This window comes from Onychomys torridus, chromosome 21 (assembly GCF_903995425.1).
Source record: "Onychomys torridus chromosome 21, mOncTor1.1, whole genome shotgun sequence".
Lineage (NCBI taxonomy): Eukaryota > Metazoa > Chordata > Mammalia > Rodentia > Cricetidae > Onychomys > Onychomys torridus.
In genome coordinates, this window is record NC_050463.1 from 45,670,025 (window position 1) to 45,694,930 (window position 24,906).

Genomic DNA, 24,906 nt, shown 5'->3' on the forward strand with positions numbered 1-24,906 from the left:
TCCCCAGGATTGGTTGCAGCCTTTACATATGTGTTCTCATACCACCTTGTAGCATGAATCTTAAAGAGTCTTACTGCCTGGCAGTGGTGGCGTACTCCCTTTAATCCCAGCACTCGGGAGGCAGAGGCAGGTGGATCTCTGTGAGTTCGAGGCCAGCCTGGTCTACCAAGCGAGTTCCAGGAAAGGCGCAAAGCTACACTGAGAAACCCTGTCTTGAAAAAAAAAAAAAGAGTCTTATTAATAAAAACAAACCTGGAGCCAGGCATTGGGGTGAATGCTGGAAGATCAGAGAAGCAGAACAAGCCACAGCCCCCTCACCTCACCAATTCTTCAGCTGATCCTGAGGAATTGAATGAATGAATTAAAGAATGAATCTCAACTGACCTGCTGCTCAAAAACCTAAAAGCTTAACCAGGCTTCCTGGTTTTCATGCCTTATATACCTTTTGGCTTTCTGCCATCACTTCCTGGGATTAAAGGCATGAGTCACCATGCCTGACTGTTTCCAGTGTGGCCTTGAACTCACAGAGATCCAGGTGGATCTCTGCCTCTCAAGTGATAGGATTAAAGGCGTGTGTGCCACCCTTTTCTGGCTTCTATATCTAGTGGCTGTTCTGTTCTCTGACCCCAGATAAGTTTATTAGGGTGCACAGTACTTTGGGGAACACAATACCACCACACCACCTATGCTTGTAGTTAGCTTGACACTCTCCTGTAAGAAGCCATTTATTTTTCTTGGCTTTTTCCCTCTGCAGAGACTGGCTTGCAATCATAATGACATGTGCAGTTCAGGAAACAATGCCTAGACCAATCGTTTTCCGGAATAGGTGAACAGGTGTGTAAGTGTATGTACACAGCACGACCTCATGATTTCACAGGGATTCCATCCCTGGGTCTTTTATTACATCAGAGTTCAGCAGGTCAAGATGTTTCATAACTTCTAGATCCCAAACGCTGTGGGAACTGCTTGAGTTCCTGTCACCCAGTGACTCGTGTTTACCCAGAGTTTCACTGTGAATTTTCAGGTTCAAAGCAGAAAAAAGAAATGTGTTTCCTGGATACCTTAGACCTCAACTAAGATCCAATTACACACATTTGCATCATCCCCTCTACCTCCTAAGGCCTTCTCAACCCAACTGCGTTTCTCTGCCCTGATTTCTACAGTGGTGTCTCTATACAGGTAACAGACCAACCTCCCAGCTCCCTAAAATAATCTCTCACATGGAAATCCTATGAGTTCCTCACTTCCTTGTCCTCGACTCAAGATTCTCTTGAATCTATCTGTAAATACTGTTGGGCTCTGCTTTCCAAAGCTCACTTTATATTCCTCTAGAAAGAAGACTTAGGCAAATAAGAAGTTGATTAAGGTTTTCTCCTCTCCCACTCCCCCATTGTCCCCCTCCTCTTTCATCCCCCCCATCTCTTCTTCTTCTGCCATTTCAATTGTACATTTTCAGCCAAACAATTCTAGTCCATCTGGCAGCTTCTCATTTATTCAACAGATACCTCCTGAGTGTCAACATACCACAGGCATTATTACAAGGACTGAAGTCAGAAATAAATGAAATGCAGCCCTTGCCCTTGGTGAATGAACTGGAAGAAAGCTGTTTAACAAACACTTTGCATTAACGTGAGATGAACACAGTTTTTCCAGATGCTCGCACACAGGCTTCGTTACTTCCTCCAGTGTTGTGCTTGTTTGTGTGGAATATACTCTCCACTGTGGACCCCATACCACAGTAACTGAAGAGGACATTTCCGTGGGAAGAACCCAAGCTCATGTCTTCCAAGTATGGGTATTCATTTGGGACTCTATTATTCTTATTCATCATAGAAAAGACAAAAAATATCATTGCATCCCATGTGTCCATTACATTCTTTGTTTTTTGTTTCTCTTTGACCTCTTCATCTGGGTCAGAAGGGGAACTGATTTTTTTTAAGTTCAGGCGGCCTGTGAGTTCTATGATGCAGTAATCAAAGAAGGGGAGGAAATTCTAGAAAGTCCTCGTGTCTACCTATGGTTCCAAACCAGGTTGAGAACTGAATGAAAATGATAACTGAGTCATCATGTCTCCAGTCTCTTCTTTTACAAAGGAGAGATGTCCAGGGGTCTAGTGGTGCATGAAGTCAAGTTCCAGGCTGGGAGGTAATACTGGTGGGGAGATTGTGGAGGGAAACGCGAGCTTCCCTCCATTCTGTCTGAATAATACAAGAAAAGCAGTGTTTTTAATACTTTATGTAAAAGCATGAAGCATGAAGAAAACAGATGAGGCGAATCTGAACATATTCACTCCTTCTTCCTTTATATGTCTCGACCAGAGTATCAATTTCCCATCAGGCATCTCAACCCATAGACTTAACAATCAAGTCTCTAGCCCTAGCCATTATCTCCAGGTGGCATGGTCAATTTGACTTCGCTTCAGAGAACAGAACCCTGATGTGACCAGTGCCAAGTAGAGAATCTACCTGTTATAGTCTGCTCTTTTTTGTTCAGTCCTTTTTCCAACACCTCTCAGTTCAACCCAGCTGAACACACATTGGTTACTTTGCCTCAAAGTGGGAATGACAACCAGACGGTCAGTTGGAATTAGGGGAGGAATGCAAAGCTCAGTGTCTGTATGTCAGAACGGGATACGTTTTCTACTACTTTATGCTCCCCTTTTAATTTACTCTCTCTCTAAAAACTTTTTTTTTTTTTTTATCAAGAAATTCTACTCTAAGCCTAGTCCAGGTCCATTTTGGATTTCAGAAAACACTAAGCAGATCACAAAACCAAACACAGAAGGTTAACGTGTGAGCATCATGACAAGTCAGTCAAGCAAACAAACAATAAACAAAACATGGCCAAGAACTGAACCGCAGAACTCATATGAACTCACATTTGTTCAAATATTTATATTCAGGCTAAAATATAATAAAGAAGCTCAACTATTATTAAGAGACTATAAAAAATGGCCAGGCATATTTGAAAAATAATCAAATATATTTTGTAGAAATCAACACTCTAATCACTGAAAGTAAATTGATCATGGAATTGAAACAAACTGGAGACTAATCTAAAGAAATTATCCATAATGCAATACAACAAAAAAAATGTATAATTTACAAAACAGATGCTGGGAGACAAGAGGGCAGGAACTACAACATAAAGAAAAGAGAGTTCCAGGACACTGTGATCCACAGAGGAGGGAAAGGCAAAATTTAAAAGTCACAGCAACTGAAATTTTCCACAACTGAGGAAAAGGGTGAGTTTTTATTTTTATTTATTTATTTATTTATTATTATTATTATTATTATTATTATTATTATTATTATTAGTTTTTAGAGACAGGGTTTCTCTGTGTAGCTTTGTGCCTTTCCTGGAACTTGCTTTGTAGACCAGGCTGGCCTTGAACTCAGAGATCCACCTGCCTCTGCCTCCTGAGTGCTGGGATTAAAGGTGTGTGCCAACACCGCCCGGCAAGGGTGAGTCTTTAAATTCAGGTGACTCAACCCAATCGACCCAAAGTAGAAGAACGCCAGCAATAGAAAGATAGTCCCTGGCGTTCGCTTTCCAGCTCCAAGGTGATCCAATACCCTCCTCTGGTCTCGGTGGGTTCCTACATGCATGTGGTATACATCAACTCAAACACACACATACACACACACACACACACACACACACACACACACACACACAAATATAATGATTAAAACTTCAAAAATAAAATAAAATAAAGTCAATGATAATATTCCAAAGGCAAATGGTGAGAGTGGAAATTAATAGGCCAATATTGTTTGGGGGATATTAATTATATAATCTATTGATTAATCCTACATGTACTAATTTCAGTTATTAGAATTTCTAGAGTAATAAAAAGTACAGCCCATTTTCCAAATCAGTAGAAAGAGTAACATGAGAAATAGTCCTTTAAGAACTTAGGGTAGCTGTGGACTCACTTGCCTTTAATCTGAGCAACCAGAAGCAATGGCAGGTGGGTCTCTGTGAGTTTGAAGTCAGCCTGGCTTACACAGCCAGCCAGGGCTATATAAGGCGACTCTCTCTCAAAACAACAACAACAACAAAAAAAAAAAACTAAAATAAAGAAATGTAAAATATTTTAAAGAAAAAAAATTAGAATGCAGAGAAAGCCAAAACATTTAAAAATTGATCCACAGTAACTTCTTTTTCCCTGAGATAGTAGGTGTGTCTATCTTTACGTTCCAGCTGTTCCTAGTACCACAGTGATTGTTCTGGAAACAGGTGGTGAGACAGAGAATTTCAGTCTCCCCAACTCCTGCTCATTCTTACATGTGAACTTTCTGAACTCCAGAATTCATGGAGCAAAACTAATCATTAATTGCTTTTCCTCTTCAATAGCTCAGAACTCCTGCCAAGTGTGAGCAGTTTTGTTTGTTTTTATCTTCGATTGCCCAGGTTAGGAACTACGGTTTATTTAGCAAGGGCAGCTATTTCTCTAGGCTCAAAGAAGACAGACGAAATGTGAATCCAGATTCTGAAAGCCAACGCAACTGCCCCAGTACTGTACCAAGATGTCTGCTGGTTGAAGAATGCTCAGATGAGGCCCTGATGTGTCAATCACACATCAGACAGGCCAAGAGTACTGATCCTGAGTGGGTTTCAAGTGAACCTTCTCTAATCCAGTACCAGCATCCTTTAAAGACAGGCATCAAGTTCGTCACCCTGATAGCCTAAGGATCTATTAAAGTGCAGGAAGCCACAGAGGGAAGCTGCCCTTTAAACTTATGCATTTAGCCATACATTAAAGACCTTGGTTAGGACAGTCATTGTCGTCTAATGGGAAAGAGAAAACAAGTCCCAAATCCCCAAGGCATCATAATGATGTTGCCATGGGGATGGGAAAGAACGGGGATGTAGCTCTTGGAAGATGAGGTCACCTTCTTCAGGGTACCAGACACCTCTAGTTTACAGCCATGTGAAAAAGGGCTCCTTTCCCTGGCTCTGCCAATATCCTTACCTAGATTCTTTATCTCCAGCAAGCTGTTCTTTGAATGCTAAACTGCCTTCCCATTGGAAAGCTTCATTCCTGAGTGCTAAATAATTGAAAACACCATCAAAGAAGAAAATAACATGGAGAGACCCTGGTACAGGGCACTTAGGTGGAGTCAGGGTGCCGTTCAATCTGGTCTAAGATATTGCTCCTTTAATCTGCAGATGAGCCAACCTCCAGATGCAGCTGACCTTCGACCTGAGGCAAAGTGAAATGCCCTGAAATGTCACTTAACCTATCTTGAGGCAAACAAAAGACCCTTCCCGCCAGACTGTCTAGGGACCAAGACCCTACTCAACCCTGTCTTAACCATAGCACTGCTCCAGCAGGTGTAAAAACACGCAATGCAATTTCCCATCCCCCGTGCTTTCAAACTGCCTATCCATCCTCCATCCAGGAAAACTTCAGAGAGCTTATTCCAAGCAACCAGGAGGCTCCTTTCCTAAGTGACCGTTCTAATGTAGCACCAAGAAACTCTGTTCTCACGTTCCTAGTACCTCAACTTGAACTTGACAGAATATTCAAGTCAGTTGATTTGAAAGCAAATAGTAAACTGATAGGATTGAAGGGGGAAAAAAAAAAAAAACACACTCCACGGACAGGAAGAACAATGACATTTACCAGGGAGGGGCCTAAGCCCCAGGAAACAATTATTTAGCCATTTCTTCATTTAGTCTTTGCAGTGGCCTTCTGCTACATACAAATTATCATTACACGCCTCTCATAGAGAAGGAAACTAAAAACCCAGAGAAGCTCACAATTCTCTCAAGCCAAAATCCAAACTCAAGGTTGTTAATCTAGAAATGGTTATGATTTTGACCCTTGTGTATGAAGTCACATGTCAGTCAGTGGTTACCCAGAGACAAATCATCAGTGGGAAACACAATGGTGTGCCCACTTCCCAAGGCCCCTGAAGGATGAACATGGTTGCTTGCCAGCACATAGGACCTGATAAATGCTACACCCTGAAAGGCAACTCTTAGATTTGTTTCTATGGCTCAGCTGTTCTTGTTGTCTTGTTCTGTTTGTCCATTATTTGTAAGGGAGATACAGAAAATTAATCACATCAAAAACTGGCTGGAGAGATGGCTCAGTAGTTAAGAGTGCTGGCTGCTCCTGCAGAGGACCCAGGTTCAGTCCTGGGACCAGTTCCATCCCCAGCATCTATGCCCAGCAGCTTACAATCATCATCACTCCAGCTCTAGGGGACCCACGGGGTCTTCTGGCCTCCTTGGGTACTGTGCAAGCAAGCAAGCAAGCACACACACACACACACACACACACACACACACACACACACACACCCATAGTTCAAGGACAAAAGCAGCAGGGTGGTGCTGGCACATGCTTTCAATCTCAGCACTCTCGGGAGGCATCGGTAGATGGATCACTGAGTTCAAGGCTAGCATGGACTACAGAGAGAGTTCCAGGACAGCCAGAGCTACACCGAGAAACCCTGCCTCAACAACAACAACCAACAAACAGACCAAAAGAATTAAAACAAAAAGTTCTCAAAGACTCATTGTAACAGGTATAGACATTGGGTGGTTTACAATCGAGCAATAAATAGCACAAGACAGAAAAGAAAGTAGAGGAAAAAAACACTTTAGTTTGTAAATATCTGAAACAAACAGAAAAGGGAAAGCTGGGAGGAGAGGGGAGCAAGGTGATAAGGTGGGAAAGACCTTTACAATGGGGGAACAGTCTCTCTTTCATTCTGGGATCTGAAAGCTCATGTTAGCCACCTCAGTTCCAAGAAGCCAATTCTCTTACAGGGCAAAGAACAAGTGTATTACAACACACTTAGCACACTTAACAACTGATCTGCAATCTTCAAGGCAGAGTTTTTGAAGTAAAATGTGTAAGAACTCACTAGCAGGATTGTAGCTCAAATCCTGATTGGTCTTAATAATAAAAACCCGGAGCCAGATATTGGGGTAAATGCTTAAAGATCAGAGAAGGAGCCAGCCACTAGAGAGACTCCTCACCTCCTCACCTCTACCTAATCCTCAGTGTGAAAGAGAATGAGCTCCTATCTCCTCCCGCCTTATATTCTGCTCTCTGCCCAGCCATATCACTTCCTGTCTCCACCTCCCTAGTGGTGGGATTAAAGGTGTGTGCCACCACTGCCAAGCTCTGTTTCTCTCCTAAACTGGATCAATCTTGTGTAGTCCAGGGTGGCCTTGAACTCCTGATCTTCCTGCTTCCTCCTCCCAAGTACTGAGATTAAAGATGTGTGCCACCACTTCCCTGCCTCTATGGTTACTAGTGGCTAGCTCTGCCCTCTGATCTTCAGGCAAGCTTTATTTGTTGGAGCACAGAGTATCACCACACAGGATCAGAATGAACTTGCAGCCTTGTCAAAGAACGCTTGAATTCCTTGGGTCATTAATTTTTCTAAATTAAAATTAGGGCTCTTATGTGGTTCTTATAAAGAGGAAATAAAGTAGTGTAGGGTGGTTGTGGAATGTAGATAATGCTTGAGAGGTAAAGTGTTGACAGAAGAGATGTCTGTCTCCTCTATGGACTCTGTCTTGAACAGAATAGGAAATATAAGACCCAGCCAGCAATTACTTATTGACATGATTCTACCCTTTAAAAAGATGAACCTTAAAGAGTCCAGCTTGTCAACCGGTGTATAGCTCTCACCCCAACATAAGTTGTCTTGCAGAGAGCAAGGAGTATGAGCCAGAGAATGCATATTCATTTTGAAATTATAATATTTCTCCTTCCCTTTCTTCACTCCAAACCTTCCAATTTATCCCTCCTTGTTCTCTTTCCAATTCACAGCCTCTTTCCTTACCAATTCTTATTACATGCATGTTAGAAATAAATTTTCTACAAGCTAGCATCGCAGGAAATAGGAAGGAGGAAGTCAGTTTATGTATTATGCCCAGCACTAAATTGTAGTGCCCAGAGAAGAATGTGATTGTGGAAACTTCTACTCCAAACAGCAATTTAAAAGACGAGCAGGGAAAGGCGCTGTGGTAAAGAACTTTCCCCTTAAAAACATTGTATTAAGTTTGACACACGAGAAGGGTATTCACAATACAGGACTAATGACAGTCTTAAGAATTATGAAAGATACTGTTTTAGTACCACAATTTTATTTGATAAATAATGCTTTATTAATGTCTTCCACAATGACAATATTTTCATGCTTTGCTGTTCTGGAAATGTGTTTACTAGGCTGTCAACATTTATGATTTTGTAACTTCATTTTCAATCGATGCCACTGAAAGTGATATCAATCACTCCTGACAAAGACTGCAAATGATTGTTAACCAGGTTTGATTTTCCAGAAGGATCTTTTTAGCAGATGCAGTCGTTGCCAGAGCTCTCAAGAGTGTTTCACAGGGTGTGACAATTATTGTAAGGTATTTCTTAAAAAATCAGCTACACCTGTTGTCTTAATCACTGTTCTATTACTGGGAAGAGACACCATGACCACAGTGACTGTTACAAAGGGAAGCATTTAACTGGGGCTGAATTATAGCTTCAGAGGTTTAATCCATCCTCATCATGGTGGGGAGCATGGTGGTGTGCAGTCATATGTGGTGCTGAAGAAAGAGCTGAGAGTTCTAAATCTGGATCCACAGGCAGCAGGAAGAGAGAGATACTGGGATTGGTTTAGGCTTTTGAAATCCCAAAGCCCACCCCCTAGTGACACACCTCCTCCAGCAAGGCCACCCCTCCTAATCCCTGTCCCGTAGTACCACTCCCTTGTTAGCAAGCATTCACACATCTGAGCCTCGGGGGCCACTCTGACTCAAACCACCACACATCTTGACGCATCTAACAAGGAATTTTTTTAAAGACTAGATTCTTCATAAAGTCCATTTCGTGTGGAAATCAGCATTTAACGTAAAATACGTTGGTCCTTCTTACAACTCACAAAGATCAGACAAGAAAAGTGACTTTAGGATTTGTATGAGTTACAGAACATCTGCTCGTGTAGCTCACGGCTATAGCTCCAACTGCAAAGAAAATTAATTGCAAAATTCCCTTTATCGGCAGTTGATTTATCTGAAATTCACTGTGAAATCTTTATTGTTTTCCAATACACACACACTCACACCTGCACGCACACAGGCACACATACACACACATAGGCACTCACACACATTCACATACAAACACACACACACACACACACACACACACACACTCACACCTGCACGCACACAGGCACACATACACACACATAGGCACTCACACACATTCACATACAAACACATACACACACACACACACACACCACACACACACACACACACCACACACACACACACCACACACACACACACACCACACACACACACACACACACCACACACACACACACACACACACAGGCACTCACACACATTCACATACAAACACACACACCACACACACACACACTCACACCTGCACGCTCACATACACACAAACACCACACACACACACACACACACACACACACACACACACACACTCAGCATGTGACCATTTGGGGCTGGGTCCTTTCACATGGAAAATGTTTTCAAGTTTTCAGACACACTGAAGCGGACATCAGTACTTCACTCCTTTTTAGAGCTGATTAATTGTGTACCTGTGGGCTGGCAAGATTATTTGAATATTATGAAAAATGATGTGAGCAATTGTTTTCAATTATTTGGGGCCATATCTATGGTAGAACTGCTGAGTCATACAGTGATTCTATTTTCATTTTATTTTTTTAGACAGGAAGTCCCACAGGGAGGAAGGACACAGAAGTGTGGGGGAGGAAACATGGGCAGGGTACTATTATATATGAATGTGAAGATGTCATAACGAAACCTGCCTGCTGCTTTGCTTGGTAACTAAAAAATATGTTTAAAAAATAAAAATAATCCAAACGGGGACAGAAGAAGTAAAAACAGATCTATTTGTAGGTGGTGTGATTCTCTGACAGAAAAAGATAAAAACAAAAAACAAAAAAACAAAAAACAAAAAAACAAAAAACAAAACAAAAACAACTAAGAGAATAATTAGGCATAACTTTCAGGAAACCACATCTTTGTGAGACTTGTAGATGTTAAGGACCAGGACACAGCATTGAGACATGTGGAACCTTCTCACTCTATAATACAATGCTGTCATATACACAGTTCACACTGAAAAGTATAATTAAGTTAAAAAAAAAAAAAAAAAACCTCACAGTGTCTTAAGTGAGATTATGATTTTGCATCGGGTTGAGTTCACAGCTCTCCTGGCCCACATGCAACCTTCAGGTCTGTGGATGTTCTCTGTGCATCCCCATCCACACCCTGCCTGCCTCCTGACACTGAGAAATCCCCCTGATGACATTTGCTGGCTTCTAGACTCATCTTTTAGCGTACGTAACTCACACCACAGGTAAGTTTGCAGTAACAGTTGGTGTCAGGATGGGCTGACATTTATAAAAGGCAAACTTCAAAATCGAAAACAATAAAAAGAAAACTTGGCACAGTTGATAATTGGGACTGAAATAAAACTAGCAATAGTCAACATCCAAGGATATGCTGGGGTGGTGGTGGTGCATGTCTTAATCCCAGCTCTCAGATCTCTGTGAGTTCCAGGACAGCCAGGGCTACATAATGAAATCCTGTCAATAAACAAACAAACAAACAAAAACAAAAACAAAAAAAAACCAAGGATGCATTTCCTACATTTTAACTTACATGGTCTTCTAAAGCTAAAATGACAGTTTGTAAAGATTCTGGGAATCCAATCCTAGGCTTTGCACATGATAGGACTGTACTCTACCATTGAACTACACGTCAGCCTAAAACAACATTTTAACAATTAACTACATAAAATCAATGTCAACTTCCCATCTTCAACCACACAGTTAAAGTTTTCATCATAAACACAGTTCATCTTACTATCCTCTTCAAAACAGTATCAAGAAATACTTTTAGAAAATTTGAATGAGTCAACTAAGTCATTTGGAAATTACACATCCCACTTCCTATATGTGGATTTGTGAAATTAATAAAAATGCTTGAAAGTGGAAACAGTGGTGGTACAGAGGTAGGAACTCAATTATGTTTTCCTGAAGGGGTTGAGTGATCAAAGGCTTTAGAGACACTTAAGTTAGGGCATCTTCTTCTATAACACTCCTTTTTTTTTTTTTTTTTTTTTAATTTGGGTTTGGGCCTCCTCATTGAATCTCAAGTTTGAGTTTTAGTTACACGGGCTGGCCAGCAAGTCTTCAGGATCCACCCGTATCTGCACCACTCTGAACTGGGGTTACAGGTGCTCAACACCACACCCAGCTTGTATGTGGATGCTGAGGACCCCAACTTAGTCCTCATGCTTAAATAGCAAGCTCTCTCTCCAGCCGTAGTTCTCATGTGTGCTTCTTCTCTAACAGGAAATGACGTGCCAACTTACATATAGCGCATGATCTGTACTTACCAATTGAGAAAATTAAATAAACACACACACACACACACACACACACACTCTCACACACACGAATGTGCCATTGCCCATAGGCAATGGCTGACTGCCTACTTGCCAACTCTTCCTAAAGCCGCTAACTTCACACTTGTCCAACAGTTTCATTGTGAGTCAACTGGAGTCAGAGACCTGTCCATGTCTCTTCCAGCTTCTGTCTCTCCCAACCTACCTGACATGTCTGCAGTATTCCCTCTCACGAGCAGGTGCTTACTAAATATGCTAATTTGATCCAGAGATCTATGCATAATCATGAGGTGTGATTTAAATATGTCACAGGAGGCGCAAACAAAAATTACATGAATATGCCAAGAAAAAAGAGGAAGAATGGGTACTTAGAACAGTGTGATGCAGATATTTTTTTTTTTTTTTTGCCCTTGAGTTAAAAAACTTTTCAGTCTAGGTCTTCTATGTTTTGAGTGTTGGAGAATAGCCTGGCCCAGCAGCCCTTGCTCTGCATCTGCTGGCATGCACATGGGAATGTACATGTGACATGTACATGACATGCACTGTTATGGAACTTTGTCAGGCCATGGACTCCTGCTGGATGGAAGGAAAGATTTTTCTTTGATTTCCAGAACAGACTATATGCAAGCTGGGTCACTTCCCCCTGTTTCTATCACATCCTCGAGCTGCCTATCAATCCACCGTGCAGCCCCCAAAGGCTGGCATTACAAGCATGATCCACCATACCCTGCTTATGCTTCACTTTTTAAAGGAAAACGAGACAACCAAGGCTCTCAACAAAACCCTGGAAAAACCTCAGGGGAATGGGCTTCTGTACTCAGTCACCATAGAGGGTGTGAACCAACTCTTCCACCCAAGTCAAGCTGATGCTTAAAAACAAAAAGACTTCCCAAAGTAATAGCAGACATCATACAATCAGCAGAACCACCAAGCCGCTAATCCCAAATTGTCAATGTTCACTCCATGCTAGAAAAACTCTGAGCCTTTCTCTTGAAATTCAGTAACTGGCTCCTCAATTTTTTTTTCCATATCACATGTTCTACTACGTGCAAGTCCTTCATCTGTGGGACACTTTGCAGGATGCTCTGTTCCCCTCAAGATAACTCACAAACTCTCTAAAATGATTTTTCCTAGCCTGGCTTCTGTCCCCTCACAGTACTGCCATCAGGAGGCAGCACCTCCAGGCTTGCTCCATGGAATCTGGTCATTGTGCGTCTTCTCTACCTTAGACCTTCCTTCCTCCGCCTTTCAGCATCTCTCCCAAGAGACAGCAAGGAGCCCTTCCTTCTGTGCCCGCCGTCCCTGCTCTCCAGTAGACCACATTGTACTTATGCTCCGTGCTGTCCACACGGGTCATGGTTCTAGCCCTAGGGCGGTCAATCATTGCACAAGTCACCTGATTCAGAATCTCCATGGAAATGCATTTGCCTTCTAGGGTGTTTCCAGAAAAGTGTGACTGAGGTGGGAAGATGCACCTCCTGTGTAGGCAGCACATTCTCATGGGCTAGATAAAAAAGAGAACGGGAGTGGATACCAGCATCCACCACTTGCTGCTTCCTGCCTGAGGATGCGACAGGACCAGTCTCTCACCTCCACTGCTTTGTGGAAACCCTTCCTCCTTTGAGAGGCTTCGGTCACAGTGATGAGTAAAGCAACTACTCTAGCCCCGCCCCCTCCCCCGTGTCACAGAGGACGATCTTTGTCCAGCTGTCACCGTGGTCTCACACAGTATGTAGTAAATGATTACTAAAATGTCAATGAATGAACAAGCGACTGAATCCAAGCAGCAAATGGGCTTGTTTTTCTATCATACACAGGTGCCAACTTGGCACAGAGATGGAGAGAAATGTCGGTTCCTCTATCCCCCAGCTGATGGCTTCACCCTTTGAAAATGCTAATCAGTTAAACATGCACCATCTCTCCCAACCATTATTTTTCTTACCTGCCAAATTCCATATGTTTTTATTACATTTAAACTTATGAAACTGCCAACTATTAGACCATTTTAATGATATTCAGGTGGTGCCGCTTCCTATACCCACTATGGTAGACCAAAATTTCTCTGCTGCCATCCTCGCGGGAGAACTGAAGTATATTTGCAGACAATGCTGAGGTACGGTTAATACACCCGAGGTGAGTCTTTTTATAATGCTACAGCAAATAAAATGCTAATGGCTTCTTCTTTTGCCCGGGACTCATCTAATCAATTGTTCTGCAAAGGTTGCTTATTAAGCAGTTGGTTTTTAATCCAGAGCACACAGAGGAAAACCATGAGTTCTAGAAAGCCACATACAAAAGCACCCACTTGGACTTGTCTGAGAGAAGACAGAATGGGGGTGTGCTTTCCAATAAAACTACCGCACTGTGGTGTTTTAGGGAAAACATAATGAGCAGTGATGTTGACAGATATTTTACACTGTCCCCATTGACGAATCTGCATTCCCCCTTCTACAGACACTACACAAAAGGAAAGAAGTTGCTTTCTCGGGTACTTGGTCCCAACAACGAGAAGGATAACAAACGTACGGTTGACATAAAGCACAGGCTGAAGAATGAGAATTGAGAGTCAGACTCACTCTTGCTTCGTTTACCCACATCTCCTGGGGCTTCAGTGTCCATATCTGAAACACTGGGGAGAGGATGATGAACCACAAATAGCTGGGACATCTTTGAGGTGCTGGAACCCCACCCCCACTGTGTGATAGTCAGCAAACAGCTGCCTGTGTGCTAAATTCCAACTTCCGGTCTACATGTGTCCCTAAGAATCACCATCCGTCTGGTGAGCAGCTTCCATGTGCTTACCCCCAAAGTGCAGGGAGGTGTGATGGAAGCGACAGCCAGAGTCGGAAAGCCTGACTTCTCCTGAATGTGAATCCTTCTGTAACTGGGAAATGCCCTGAGCCCCATGAAGCAACCTCCTGTTGGCAAAAGGCCTGGCTTAAGATCAGAGTGCTTAGGACTGTTGCCTGGCTCCATCATCACAATTCCAATCTTATTACACAACTCTGAAGGTCAAACTTGTCAGTGGAGATGCGAACTCACAGAACTTGGTACATGGGCAAGAAAGACACTCAACTCTTGCCTGCTTTATATTTTTTCTTGATCACAAAGTCCCACATTCGGACTAGCGGTTTGGCACATTTGATAGAACGCTTATCTAACGTGCTCAAAACCTTGGGTTCTACCCCAGCACCACATAAACAAGGTATGCAATCCCAGCAGTGAGGAAGTACAGACAGGAGGATCCGAAGTTCAAAGCCATTCTCAGCCACATAGTGAGTTCAAGGTCAGAAAAAGGAACAAAAGTCCCATCACGGCTATTCATGAGAAAGTAACAAAACCCCTCTAGCCCCAGGTTAGGATAGACACAATGGCGTAAGTATGAGCAAGGAAGTGGGGAGTATATAAAGTTCTTACTGCGTGGGGCCATGCCTGATGGCAGGTATACACCCCTTCTGGCCCCTGCAATGAAAATAAATCTAAGCACAAATTCTACTTTCCGTAATTACTGTCTCTAAGACATTAGGTGAGTGAGGGTTTTTGGACTCCTCTTTCTCATCCGCAGACGAGAGAATGACACTCCCTCTGTTGCATCATTGTAAAAACTGGAAAACATAGCCAAAGCTCCCCTGCTTCAAGAAAAAGGTTTTGAAAAAGTTGCTCTGTAGACTCCTATCCACTGTGCTCTGAACTTCTCACCCTCAAGACTAGGCTGCATGAAACTACCTCAAGAAGGCCAACCAGTGAGACGTCCCTGCAAGCCCCGCACTCAGGAGAATGAGGCAACCTGAATTCTACAGCACCCTCAGCAGTAGAGAGAGAGAGAGAGAGAGAGAGAGAGAGAGAGAGAGAGAGAGAGAGAGAGAGAGCAGGCTCCAGAACCCAACCAACTAAAGAGACCCACCTGGCAGAGTTGGTTTTCCCCCAACACCAGAGCTCCCTTATCTTGACAGCCGTGTGTGTGTGTGTGTGTGTGTGTGTGTGTGTGTGTGTGTGTGAGAGAGAGAGAGAGAGAGAGAGAGAGAGAGAGAGAGAGAGAGAGAGGTCAGCTCACACTTGCGTTTACCCCTCAGCTATTCTTCAAACTTCCCAAGTTTGGCTCCAGGTTGTAAAATCATATTAAGTTCTGGCAGTTTCAGAAGCATGCCTGGAAAAATAACCAGAGCAGGAAGGAGGAGAGAAGTACTTGAAGGACACAGATGGATTTTGCAGCTGGGTAAGGGAACATTAGCATTAGCGAAATGTCTGTGGCGGAGCCCAGGTTTCCTTCACACAAAGGTCACATCCCTTCACTGTGAAGGGAACCGTGCTGAAGGTATGATGTTGCCATTGCACTTTATCGTTCCCCCCATCCTGAAAGGTTCTCATCTTGGCAGCATTTCCCCTTCACTAATCCAATTCTCCTTGGAAAATGTCACTCTGCTTGAATTTTCATAGCTCTACCCCTCGCTTGGGCACCTGGGATTTCCGGATCAAAGCTGCCGAGCCCATGAGAAGAGCGAAAGCATTTCATTATTGTGGGCGCCTGATGAGTTAAGCTATAAAGAAATGCCAGGCAGTTTCTTTTCTGACTTTTCCCCCTTGGTCTGTTTTTCTACATCTGGCTGTCTCTATTGAGTAAGCAAGATGGTCAGCCAAACTTACAGTTGCCCTCTCCTAGGAGGTAAAAGTGACAAGATGAGACACACATGGGGACTGTCAGGTGACCCTGAATACCGTTCTAAAGAAGGATTAGACACCTCTCCCCAAGCTTCACACCCCATCAAGCTCTGCAAAATGGGGAGGGGGGAAATGGGGGCATTGGGGGAGGGTAGTTAAACAAACTGCTTAAAGACAGTAGGCAAGCCTACCCCAATGTCTCTGTCTCTCACTTGTACCCCGTGTCATAACCCTACTGTTCATTTTCGTGGGCACAGCATCCTGGAAGACACTGGATTTAAAGTGTAGTAGATTTGGTCATTTTGTGGCATTAGGGAATCTGGACTTCCACTCCACAAAATCTGCATATAAGCAGAAGCCACAGGCAGCATGGTGGCTGTGGTTCGGAAAGAAATACTTTCATTCATTTTTTGTTTTTTTGTTTTGTTTTTTTTTTTAAACTCCATCTGAGACTCTCACACAGACCTCTTAGAACCTCTGTGACTGGATGTAGCTCATTGACAGCACCAATGAAAATGGACACTGGGACAGAAAGTAAACACAAGCCAACTCAAAAGAGAAAAAGCGTGCACAGTCCAGCCTCTGGCCACAACAACAGCAGTCCAGAAATGGCAAACACCTAAGGATACAAGCCCCTGGATAGTTACAGTTCCGCCACATAGGGAATGATCCAGGAGTTACAGTTGGGAGGTCACAGCAGAATGCAGGAGCTGTTTTCAAATGGGTGACAGGTGATTTGCAGCCTATTGATGTCTGCAAGATCAAACAGATGAGGTGATCATAGAGAAGCTGCTACTGAAGCTGGACAGAGAGGCTGAAAGAACAAGAGAGCACATGTAGCAGAAGAGCAAACGGGAGTGCAAACAGAGAGGATGGAAACACTTGAAAGATTGGGTCCAGAAAAATGCAATAGAATCATAAATACTAGCAGCTAAGGGAGATAAGGAAAGGGACCTACAGATGGACACAGAAACACAGATTGGGGGCAAGAATGAGCAATATCAGAGATCACAATTGTCAAAAAATGTGAAATCAGCGAGTAATAAGGAATATCAGTGACTGGCCAATTCTGACGATAGAACATGACAGGGCAATAGAGGTCACCTAATATTCTGTCACATGCTTCAGGAGAGACAAAAATCACACGTTCGATGTTGCGTTGAAGGTTGTTTAAAGTAGGACTTATTCTAACATTACTGCTGAGTGGAAAACCACCTGTGCTAAAGAGAATCAAAAGCATCAGTGCCTGAGAGGAAAGAAAGAGGTGACCAGAAGGTGGAGTCTGCTGCAGCGTTTGCGGATCTTGGTTTTTTACTTTTCAAAAAACGATAGCTTGTGGGATCACTACTCTTTATTGTCAGCTTGTGTGGATTAGAATCACCTAAGCAAGGAACCTGCGAGTGGGCCTCTGGAGGCATTGCCAGAGAGAGTTAACTGAGACGGAAAGGCCCGCCTTACAGAAGAATAGCACCATCCTTCCTTCCTTGGGCTGTTGTGTTTGTTGTGGGTATCAAGGCTGAGGGGTTCCAAGGGGCTGCACCAGGGTTCCACAGAGCACCTGAGGCAGAGGCAGATTTCCTGCAAAGAGGCTTTGGAAGGTCATTGCATGAATCTCTCTCTCTCTCTCTCTCTCTCTCTCTCTCTCTCTCTCTCTCTCTCTCTGTGTGTGTGTGTGTGTGTGTGTGTGTGTGTGTGTGTGTGTGTGTATGTCTGTCTGTCCATGTGTGTTCCCTTTAGTTTTCTCGGCACTACCCACGGAAAAAAGAAATAGCCCCAAAACACATACACTCAGCACACTGCTACCACGGCTGATGGTTCACAGGGGCCGTACGTGGAATTCCTCTATAACACCCCAAACTCACATGAGCATGGATTTACTCTCTACTGGATTTACCTTATTGATACAATTGGGGAAACAGTAACTCACAACTTAGAAGGGGCTGAGAATCCAAGGAGTTCCACAGAAATCACATGACACAAGGTGGTAATGCATAATACATAATTAGTTACCATTCTGTGAGCCTAATAAGCTAATATTTTCACACATCCCCAAACTGATGGCTCAAGTGAAAAAATGAGACATGAGCCAAACACGATAGTACACACCTGTTATCCCAGCCCTCGGAGCTGAGGCAGGAGGATCGCTTGAGCTCAGGAGTTGGAGCCTGGCCTGGTCAACACATCAAGCCCCCACTGAAAGCAAATCAAAAAACCACAGAGGTGAGAGGCCAAACTCACAGAAGGAAGAAAAGGCCTTGTTGGAAAACACTCCCTTCCTCTATAATTTTTCCCGCATCAGGAAATTGATTAGTCTGTGTTTTCCGCTAAAAACCTTGTCCATTCGGGGTGCTTGTAGTTCAGAAAGCCTGAGCCATGAGGAAAAAGAGGAATTTCTCACACTAAAGGAAAAAGTTCTATAGTTTCTTCAAGATCATGAAAAAGATGTAGCTCAGCAAATCTCAAAGTATGTGTGTCACAGGAGTGAATTCTCTATTACTATATGAACCCTAGGGGATTTATGAATCATGTCCTCAAGTTTTCTGGCAAGCTCCTACACCCACTGAGCTACCTTATAGGCATGTAAGAATCTTAGTAATATTTAAAAACAACAACAAAAATTCCCTAATTACTGCTTTCGATCCTTAAATAAATTCCATGATGGTGTGTGCTTATGAAAGTTGAATCTCTATGTCTAAGTTCTGTGGTACTAGAGGTATTCCCAGCTCATCCTGTGTCCCTGTGTCTCTGTATTGTTCACACATGGAATTCCCTAGGGAACTTAAGAACCACCAACACACTGACTTCATGGTCTTGGCTAGATATTTAACTAATAAAGACATGGTTTTGCCAGGTGATCAGAGTGTTTCAAAGTCCTTAGATGATTCTGGTATGCAATAAAATGTGAGAACTACAGGTTCTAGTGACTTTCTGGTCACACTGGAGGGAAGATGTAATCCACACCCCAGCAGAATCCCAGGCTGAGTGGAAGTGCAGATAGGCTCCTCAGAGTGGCATTAGGAGGTGAACCAGCACTGCCCTCTTGGGGCATTACTTCAGAACCTGTGCCCTTGGACAAGAATGGCTGGTACTGGAAACCTAACCAGGTTCAGGGCTAGTGAGGTCACAGACTTAAGACTTTGTTAGATGAGCATGTCTTAGTGCATCCCAAATCTTATCCTTAGACCCACAGACAAGTGTAGCTACCACCCCTCATCAAAGAAGCCCCTCTCTAGAGCAAGTGGAGACCATCACAGAAAATCATATTGGACATGATGTAGCAGTCAACAGGTCATGGGGATCCCAGCCCCAGTGGATACATCTGTATTACAGCTGTTGCATCTATGGCTCAAAGAACACCACAGAGGGAGAAGGAGTCAAGAATTTAAGAACTGGAATACCAGGAAGTCTGCAGTGAAACTGTCTCTCCTAGAAATGGCTCAAGACTGGAACAATAGCAGTATCAATGGACGTGTTAACATGGCAGGGGAATATTTAAAGGGGTCCCATCCATAACCAAAGAACTATAGGCAACTAATGACTGCCAGCAGAAAGACAATTAGCCTCTCCTAGCCATGAGCCTCCCTGCCCTCCTCAGCCCCCGTTATCAGTTATCAAATGCAGAGTGGTCAGCCTTGAAATTATATATATATATATATATATATATATATATATATATATATATATATATATATATATACCATCATCAAAAACAATCTCAAAAGGGTGTGTGTGTGTATATATATATACATATATATATATATGAATATAACATATATTTTACATATCAAATACACACACACACACACACACACACACACATATATATATATATATATATACTTGTTTACTTTTTTGAAGAATGGAGGAGGATATCAACTTGAGAGTTGGGGAAGACACAAGAGAGATTCCAGAGATGATGGTAGAGCATGCAGCTGGAGACAAGAAAGGTGTGTGAAGTGGGTGGGGTGGGGTGGCTAATATAATTCTATTTCAATTAAAAGCACATTTAAAAAAAGAATGAATGAAAGCCCAGCACACTGAAAATCAATCAGGTTTGCTTTTGAGGATCTAACCTGCCTTGGAGGATACCCTTCACTCACTCTTCATCAGCATCCCTTCCCCATGCAGTCCCAAGGAAACCCAGCCTGTTAGTAAGCCCAACCAAGCTTCCACACACCTCTCCTGATCCAAAGAATCAATTAAGGATCACGGAGGACAGACTTTCTGCAGTCAGTGAGGTCAGACACCCTGCAGAGAAGTGCAGCCTGAATCATCCAGGGTGCCGCCTTCATGCCACTTCTCAGACACAGTCCGGCCTACAAACATTACTGTCTGCATGTCAGGAGATAGAAGACACCTGGACCCAATCCCACGGTTGTCATGACAGCCAAGTCTGAAATAGATTGCAGACACAAGAGCCATTTGTTTGACGCTGACCTACATGTAAGCAAAAAATATTATTCGTGTTGGAGAGAAAGCCATCTTCTGTTTAATCCAGAGAGATGTGGAGATGCAGGATTTGCTCCTTGGGAGATATTAGGAACTTTGAAAAGATCTCCTAAATTCTGAAGATGTTAGCATTTACACATCTTATACCATTGTCAACACGCAAGAAGACTCCGTGTATCGTTAACTGCATCCTGGTTGCTAGTTATGTGCTTAAGCATAAAGAGACCTGAAGTTGGGCAGCTTGAGGCGCTCAGGGCAACAGTGTTAAGAATAGGGTTAGGCATGTTCCCCTTGTCCACTCCTGTCCATTCTCCAGGAGAAAGAGAAGCCGGGAGACAGATGGGGTATCTGGAGTAAGAAGGGAAAGAGACGGAAATAGCTTGCAATTGAATCTGCCTCCTTCTCCTCTTCATCCTGTCTCCATTGTGAATTTCATTCAGTTTCCACTATCTATTACCATCCAATGATCTTCTGTGATGTTTTATAAGCAACGGTCCTTGCCTCCAGGCATCCTCATTGAATACTGCATTGGAAAGAAGGGCAGACGCTGCCCCTGTGCTGGATGGTAGGACGGCACAAGTCTGGGATATTACTGAGTGTAGAAAATGTAGCTGATGAGCTGAGAGGTGCTGTGAGTGCCAACTTCACCCTGGAATTTGAAGATCTCATATGAGAATAACATAAAGCATGGAACTTGTAACTCTTGAAACATTTTCCATATCGATTACACATTGAAAACATTTTTGACACATTCAGGTAATTACTTAAATTAATCCTTGCCTCATAGCAGTTCATTAAGTAGACAAGACTGACCTCATGGCCTATCTGAGCCTCCAGAGTGTTGGGACATTACATTTATGTATCACCATTCCATGCTACTGCTCACTCTTTAAATGTGGTTGTTTAATTCCATACGTGGTTTATGTTAAGAATTTAGGGATACAAGATAGATCAATTATAGATGTCAAACAGTGAAGTGGAAAAGGAAGAGGAAGAAAGAACTAGAAAGAGAGAGTGTGAGTGATATGGACTCATATGCTTAGACAATTTGCCCCTAGGTTTTGCTCTCATTTTTGTTCAATATGACCTTGACCATACCAATAAGCTCACTGTGCCTCATTCCCTTATCTATAAGGATGAAAACATAAAAGTCACTTCAGAGTTACAATAAAGAGTAAGCATCCAAAGCAAATGTTTGTTACGTTTTATTACCAAGTAAAAGTCAAATTTCTTTTCTTTCTTTTTTTTGTCTAATTATCTCAACTATACAAGCCATCTTTTCCCCATTCTTTTATTCTCTCTCTGTTCAGATAAAATTTTAATCCCATGGAGTTATTCAAAGATTAGCATAATGATCCAGTCTCTTGTCTTTGTCCCAAACCACTTCCCAAACTCCTTTCCACTACAAAAGATACTAAGTAGTCAGTTGCTGAACAAGAGCTGAAGAGTTGTCTAGGGTCTCTCTCTTATCATCTTTCCCCACGGTCCAACCATGGGCTGCAGATTCTAATTCTGATGTTTTCTCTTTTCTCCACCCTTGCTATACTTGGCTAACCTACAGCCATCAATCCCCTGGGCTACTGAATAGTTTCCTCAATGCATCCCCAATTCCAATTCTGTTCTATCGTCCACCTGGGAGGCTAATATTATAAAAGCACCAATCAGACCCCACCTTTCCTCTCCCTTCAATGGCTTCCCATGACTCCAAAACCATAATCAAGCCTCTTATCATTGTATTGCACAATCTGGCTTCATCCCACTATATTTGTTAATTTCCTCGTGGCTAAGACAGAACACATACCGGAAATGACTTGAGGGGAAGGATTTATCTTGGCATGTGTTTCACTATGACGTGGAAGGTATGGTAGCCCCAACAGCTCAGTTTGTGTTGATAAGAGCAGGAGGCAGCTAAACTTACATGATGGCAGTTCACCAGAAAGCAGAGAGTTAGTGGCTGGAAGTGAGGTCAGGATATGATCCTCGTGGCTCACTTGGATCAACCCACTTCCTCTAGCTAGGCACCACTAAGGGTTCCACAGCCTCCCAGACGACAGCACCTCCGTCTTGTGAAGAAGTATTCAAACATATGAACTTAGAGGGGACATTTCACATTCAAATCATAAGCACCACTTTGAAAAATCTTACTTGAGAATAATTTCCTGTTGCTCTCTCCCTTAAAGATAATAAGCTAATGTGTCTTATTCTTGAATTAATGAGATGGAGGCCCACCTTTGCTCTTTCTGCTTTATTGCCACACCCTGTGGTAGTGTGAATGAGATGCTCCTATATACTCTGCTGTTGGAGGAATTGGTCCCCAGGTGGTGGAACTGTTTGGCAAGGAGTAGGAGGTGTGGCCTTGCTATAGGAAGTAGGTCACTGGGGGAGGGTGGGCTTTGAGGTTCCAAAGGCCATGTGTTATTTCCAATTCACTCTCTATGCTTGTGGTTCACAGTGTGAACCCCCAGCTTCTGCTTCAACTGCATGCCTGCCGCCTGCTGCCCCTGCCATCCTGGAATCTAACCCTCTAGAACCATAAGCCCAAATAAACTTTTCCTTCTTAACATTGTTTTGGTCATGATGTTATCACAGCTGTAGAGAAGTAAATAATACAAATGATGGTACTATGAGTAGGCTATTGCTGTGACAAGCTTGCTTCCCCCCCCCCCTCCCATGGACATTGAAGACTCTGGGACTTTGGACTAGAAAAGAGATTGAACACTGTAAGCAGAACTTAATGGACCCTCCAAGTAAAAGCTTTGAAAACAGTAGTGCCAAGAGCTCTGCTGATGGTGGAGGCTCAGCTCAAGAGGTTTCAGAAGAGAACAGAATCAGCAAGTGGCCTAGAAACCATTCTTGTGATAGCTTGGCCAAGAATGTGACAGCTTTCTGCCTGTGTCCTGAGAACATCCCTGGGGCTAAATTGAAAAGTGATGGACTAATTTCTTTGGGAGAGGAGATTTTAAAACAGCATGTCAGCTCTGCCACATGGCTATTAGGAACTACTTTATCATGAAAAAGAGCAAATGTGGCAGAAATGTATATAAAATATGCAGTTTAAAGAGAAACGGAACACCAAGAAACAATGTTCCAGCCCAAGCTTCTGAAGGAGATCAGAGATTAAGTGGAGGCCTGAAACACACTGAAATAAAAGAGGGGCACCCTCAGGGCGAAAACACATCCTACTAAGCTTCCAACTTGTGAAAGAAAGTCTTCTGCTCCCAGAAAGGAACAGCAAACAAAAGATGCTGCAAATGTGATTCAAAGGGGCAGGCTCCATCCCAAGCTGGTACCCAGGACTTGGCAATGTCATCCATGTGGTACCAGTTTTGGAGCCATGGAGGATGCATGAGTAAAGGACTCATAGACTCTTCCTCTATGCTTTCAGAGAGCCACTGAGACACCTGTGTATAGTACAGGTGAAGTCCCAATGTGGAGGCCCTGATAGGCCATCACAGGAAGCTATAGAAATGAAGCCTGAATTATAATGGAGACCCCAAGAGCCTGAAATGCCAGAGCCCTGGGATATCTGCCAATAGAGATGTACACAGAGAATAGAATTAATCATAGAAAAAGATGTATGTTGCAGGCAGCCAAGCTGGAGGGGGTTGAGTCATCTAAGCCTTTTGACGTGAGATATGGAAGTACAAGATTTGGCATTTGCCTTGCTGGACCTCAGTCTCACTCTGGTCCAGTATTTCTTCACTATGCTCAATTCCTCCTCTTTGGAATGGTGATGTATATTATGTTCCATCACATGCTGAAAGTTTTTAATTTTCTCTTTTGATTTTATGGGTATTTCCAGTAAAGAAATTGCATCAGGTCTCAGAAGAGACTTTGAATGTTGGTCTTTAAAATTGTTGTGACTGTGAAAGACTATGGGGACCTTTTGACGTTAGACTAAATGTGTTTTGCATTATGATATGGCCATGGGACTATGGGGACCAGCAAATGGAATTCGACGGCTTAAATGAGATTCCCACCCCCATATTACTAGGCATTTGAATACTTGATACCCAGTTGGTGGTTTGGTTTTGAGAAGTTTAAAAGATGTGGCCCTGCTGGAGGAAGTATGTCCCTGGGGATGGGCTTTGAGGTTTCAAGCACCATCGCGTGTTCACTAACTCTGTTGTGTTTGGGGTTCAGGGTGGGAGCCCTCAGCTTCTACTTGAGCCACATGCCTACTACCTGCCATCTCCACTCTGTCGTCATGGACTCTAACCCTTAAGCCCCAAAGTTTGCCATCTACACTTTGGCTCGGTATTGATGTTTTATCACAGCAAAAGAAGCATAACTAATATACCCTCCCACTCAGTCTTTCCTGATCGATTTTTCCAGATTCAGATCTCTAACCAAGT